This window comes from Molossus molossus, unplaced genomic scaffold, assembly GCF_014108415.1.
Source record: "Molossus molossus isolate mMolMol1 unplaced genomic scaffold, mMolMol1.p scaffold_m16_p_6, whole genome shotgun sequence".
Classification (NCBI taxonomy): Eukaryota; Metazoa; Chordata; class Mammalia; order Chiroptera; family Molossidae; genus Molossus; species Molossus molossus.
The window spans coordinates 52776633-52782632 of NW_023425399.1; the positions used below are offsets into that span (position 1 = coordinate 52776633).

The following is a 6000-nucleotide window of genomic DNA, read 5'->3' on the forward strand; positions in this document are numbered from 1 at the left end:
ATGCATGATGTCAGAAGGAATACTAAGACTAATCCGGGAGGTCACTTCATAAGTTATAGAAATGTCTTATTACTATGTTGTACATCTGAAACTAATATAATATTGTATGTCAAGTATAATTGAAAAAGAAAATAAGATCTCATATCCTTTGAGGTGACATGGTGGAAACTGGAGAGTATTATGCTAAGTGAAACAAGCCAAGCAGAGAAAGACAAATATCACATGATCTCACTTATTTGTGGAATATAATGAACTAAACTAACTGATGAACAAAATTGACCCAGGGATGTAGAAGTAGGGTACAGACTGACAAACCTCAGAAGAGGGGATGTTGGGGGGAAGAGATAAACCACACAACTTATATGCATGTATGCATAACCAATGGACATAGACAACAAAGGTGGGAATGGGGCAGGGGGTATGGGAAGGAGGGTGTCAATGAGGGAAACGTGAGAAACATCTGTAACAAAAATAAATTAAAATGTAAAAAAATAAATTCATATAGTTGGGGGGAAAAAGCAATAATTTTTGGTACATTTAGAATACAAACCAACTAGAAAACACTGCTTTTTTACATCGAATTACTATAAGAATGTATTCATATTCTATACTTATAAATACATATAAGTAAAGTATATTTATTCATATTACTATCAGAATATAAATAAATATTTATATATGTAAAATTATATAGTTTTTTTTCTGGTTAGAACAAATTTCTTTAATTATCCCCAAATGTATAAATTGTAACAAATAAAAGCTGTCTTGATGGTTTTAACAGTATCCACCATAGGAAAAATATTCAAGACAATATATTGTTATTTAAAAATGAATAAAAAGAATATTAATGATTTTTGCGTGGATTGCAGGAAAAAATGTTTTAAGACATAAACCACCCTGGGATTTAGCCAAAAACTTTATGTACAGTTAGGGTCTAAATTTTAAAAGCTCAACATCAAGCTTGAGAATATCAGAAATAATGCAAAGATATACTTACTATATAACTGTGTTCCTTTTTCCCCAAGTATCAAGACAGACAGTCTTCTGAAAAAAGTCTTCAGACATCACATCTGCTAACATTCTCCACAAACCAACAAGCCCAGAAAATTTCAGTGACTTGATGATGGTCACAAAGCTAGGACACCATCCCTTTTCCAATAGACTCTAATTAGAAAGTTTTCAAGGAGAGTAGAAAATATTTAACAAGGCAGAAATATGTTGGAATAGGAAAGATCTAAATGTTTTGCTTAGAACTTTCAAACACTGGGATGTATTAGGATTAAGGAGACAGATAATCACTACAGAATTAAATACACCAAAAGAAAAGAGCCCTGGCCAGTTTTGCTCAGTGGTTAGAGTGTTGGCCCACAACCAGAGAATCCCAGATTCAGTTTCCGCTAAGGGCACGTACCTTGGTTGCAATTTTTCCCCGGCCCTGGTTGGGGTCATGTGGGTGGCAACCAGTCAATGTGTCTCTCTCATGTTGATGTTTCTTTCTCTCTCTTTCTCCCTCCTGCTCTATCTGAAAAATAAATAAATAAATAAATAAATAAATAAATAAATAAATGAAAAGAAAAAATCAAGGTTGGCATTGCAATAGCCCAAAAAAGGTGGTTTACACAGGCAAAGTCATTTCCTAATCCCTGAAGAATACTGCAGCAGTCCAGCTCAGGGAAAGTTATCTTATTCCAGCTTTGCTCAAAACCCTCCAGTGATCCTTGTACATTGCAGGTGGGCATATAAAATGGCACAGCCACTATGGAAAATAGTTCTGTGGTTCTTCAAAAAGTTAAACATAAAATTATCATATGACCCAGCAATTCCACTGCTAGAAATATACCTGAAAGTATTGGAAGCAGGGACTTGAACACGTAATTGTATGCCAAAGTTCATTGAAGCTTTATTCACAATAGCCAAGGGGTGGAAACAACTGAAATATACAATGAATGAGTAGATAAACAAAAATGTGATGTGCATATAGAGATACAAAATCCTTAAAAAGGAATGAAATTCTGATACATATTAGAACATGAGTGAACCTTGAAAACATTCATCTAAGTGAAATAAGCCAGATACACAAAGACAAATGTTGTACAATTCCAATTATTTGAGGCATCTAGAATGGTCAAATTCCTAGCAACAGAAAGTAGAAAGCTGGTTGCAAGGTGCAGGGGGAGGGAAAATGGGAGTTAGTATTTAATGGGAATGTCACCAGTAAAGGGGTCTTGATCCTCTCACGATAGAAAGCAAAAGAGGAGGCAAAATAGATTCAAAAGAAGATTTACTATGGATTAAATGCTTCAATCAAAAGACATAGGATAGCTCTGGCATGTTTTTCTCAGTGGTTAGAGTGCTGGTACACAGACCAAAGGGTCACAGGTTCTATTCCCAGTCAAAGGCACATACCTGGGTTGCAGGTTCAATCCCTGGTCCCAGTTGGGGTCATGTGGGAGACAACCAATCAATGTGTCTCTCTCACATCAATGTTTCTCTCTCTTTCCCTCTCCCACTCTCCCTCCCTTCCACTCTACCTGAAAATCAATAAAAAAATATCCTCAGGTAAAGATTAACAACAACAACAACGACAAAAAGACATAGGGCAGCTGAATGGATAAGAATACATGACCCATATATGCTGTCTACAAGAGACCCACCTCAGAGCAAAAGATACACACAGACTGAAAGTGAAGGGATGGAAAAAAAATATTCCATGCAAATAGAAACAAACAAACAAAAAAGCTGTGCTAGTAATACTTATATTAGATGAAATAGATTTCAAAACAAAGACCATAACAAGAGACAAAGAAGGTCACTACATAATACTAAAAGGAATGATCCAACAAGAGGATATCACCCTTGTAAACATTTATGCACCCTACATAGGAGCACCTAAATATATAAAGAAAACCTTTATATATTTATAAACTGACAGCAATGCAGTCATAGTAGGGAATTTTAACACACTACTGACATCAATGGATAGATCTTCCAGACAAAAAATCATCTAGACAATAGTGACCTTAAATGGCACACTGGATCACTGGATTCATTTGATGTCTACAGAACATTTAATCTCAAAGCAGCAGAATATACATTCTTCTCAAGTACACATGGAACATTCTCAAAGGACACAAAATAAGTCTTAAATTCAAGAAGACTAAAATTATTTCAAGTATCTTCTCTGACCACAATGGTATTAAACTAGAAATTAATTACAATAAAAAACTCAAAAACATTCAAACACACGTAGGCTAAATAACATGTTATTAACCAATGAATGGGTTAACAATAAGATCAAGGGGAAAAAAATAAAATGTTACCCTGAGACAAATGTAAATGAACACACAACAACCCAAAATCTATGGGACAAAGTGAAAGCAGTCCTGAGAGGGAAGTTCATAACATTACAGGACTACTTCAAAATGGGAGAAAAAATATGAAATAAACAATCTAACCCTACACCTAAATGAACTAGAAAGAGAACAACAAACAAAGTTCAGAGTAAGTACAAGAAAGGAAATAAGATAGGAGTGGAAATAAATGACAGAGACTAAAAACAACACAAAAGATCAATGAAATCAAGAGATAATTCTTTGAAAACATAAACCATATTGATGAATCTTTAACCAGACTTATCAAGAAAAAAAGAGAAAAAGAAAAAAAAGAAAAGAGAGAGGACCCAAGTAAATAAAATCAGAGATAAAAGAAGAGAAATAACAACTGACACCACAACAATCAAAGGATTGTAAAAAATAAATAAATACTATGAACTATTGTATGCCAACAAATTGGACAAGCTGAGCGAAATGAATACATTTATAGAAACATACAATCTTTCAAAACTGAATCATGAAGAATCAGAAAATCTGAATACACCAATTTCAACAAATGAAATTGAAGAAGTAATAAAAATAAATAAACAAACACCTTCCAGAAAACAAAAGTTCTGGACCAGATGGCTTCACAGGGAAATTTTACCAAACACTCAAAGAACTAACACCTATCCTCCTCAAACTACTCCAAAATTTCAAGAGAGGGGAAGACTTTAAAGCTCTTTTTATGAGGCCAGCATTATTCTAATTCCAAAACCAGATAAAGACACTACAAAGAAAAAAATTACAGGTCAATATCCCTGATGGACATAGATGCTAAAATCCTCAACAAAATATTAGCAAAACAGATCCAACAATACATTAAAAAGATCACACACCATGACCAAGTGGGATATATTCCAGGGATGCAAGTCTAGTACAATATTCACAAATCAATAAACATGATACAGCACATAAAAGAAGGATAAAAATTACATGATCATACCAATAGATGCAGAAAAGCATTTTATATAATCTAGCACCCAGTTATGATAAAAGCTCTCAGCAAAGTGGGTATAGAGGAATTATACTTCAACATAATAAAGGCCATATATGAAAAACTTACAGCCAACATCACACTCAATGGAAAGAAACTAAAAGTGTTTTCCTTAAGAATAGGAACAAGACAGGAATGTTCAGTTTCACCACTGTTATTCAACATAGAACTGGAAGTCATAGCCACAGCAGTCAGACAAGAAGAGGAAATAAAAGGCATACAAATGGGAAAAGAGGAAATAAAATTATCATTATTCACAAATGACATGATATTGTACATAGAAAACCCTAAAGACTGCAAAAAAACAAAAACAAAAACAAAAAAAACCCCACTAGATCTAATAAATTAATTTGGCAAAGTAGTAGGATACAATATTAATATTTGGAAATCAGTAATATTTTTGTACACCAATGATGAACTATCAGAAAGAGAAATTAAGAAAACAATCCCATTTTTTGTTGCAACAACAACAAAAAGATACCTAGACATAAATTTAACCAACGAGGTAAAAGATCTGTACACAGAAAATAATAAGATACTGAAGAAAGAAATTGAAGAAGATACAAATAAGCATATACTGTGTTCATGGATAGGAAAAACTAACATTGTTAAAATGTCCACACTACCCAAAGAATTCTACAGATTCAATCCAATTCCTGTTAAAAAACAAACAAACAAACAAACAAAACAAAACCACAAAACAAAACCAATGGCTTTCTGCCAGTGGATACTGCCAAGTAAGCATTATTGAATTCTCCCCTCATGCAGTCGTCATATCCATCTCAGAGTCTTCCAAAAAGCCAGAACAGTTGTGGAAGCTCTGTGTCAGAGGTTTGAGCTTTGAAACAACCAATGATAGTCTGAGGAGCCACATTGAGCATTGAGCACTGGGGACGCTCACAGACTGTGTGTGATGAGAGATCCAAACACCAAGCACTAGCGGCTTTGAGTTTGTCACTTGTGCCACTGTGAAGGAGGGGGATATAGCCATGAATTCAAGTACACACAAGGTAGATGGAAGAGTTGTAGAAACACAGAAGGCTGTCTCAAGAGAAGATTCTCAAAGACCTGGTGCCCACTTAACTGGGAAAGAGATTTTTACCAGCAGTATTAAAGAAGACACTAAAGAACATCACCTAAGAGATTATTTTGAACAATATAGGAAAATTGAAGTGATTGAAATAATAACTGACTGAGGCAGTGGCACAAAGAGAGGACTTACTTTTGTAATTTTTGATGATCATTACTCTGTAGACAAGATTGTCATTTAGAAATACCATCCTGTGAATGGCCACAACCATGAAGTAAAGCCCTATCTAAGCAAGAAATGGCTAGTGCTTCATCCATCCAAAAACGCTGAAGTGGTTCTAGAAATTTTGGAGGTGGCAAAAAACAAGAAAAATCTCTAACAGACTATTTAACCTCACAACTTAAAGAACTAGAGAGTAAACAATAAGAAAACCCCAGAGCAAGTAGAAGAAAGAAATAGTAAAGATCAGAGCAGAAATAAATGACATAGAGTCCAAAAATAAAACAATTCAAAGGATCAATGAAACAAAGAGCTGGTTATTCGAAAATATAAACAAGATTGACAGACCCTTAGCTAGACTCACCAAGAAACAAAGAGAGAGA

At 34.4% G+C, this 6000-nt stretch overlaps 1 pseudogene; it reads left to right on the forward strand.

The window, feature by feature from the left end:
- Nucleotides 1–5777, forward strand: part of LOC118619201 — a 68395-nt pseudogene extending 62618 nt beyond the window's left edge.
- Nucleotides 5778–6000: the final 223 nt, after the last annotated feature.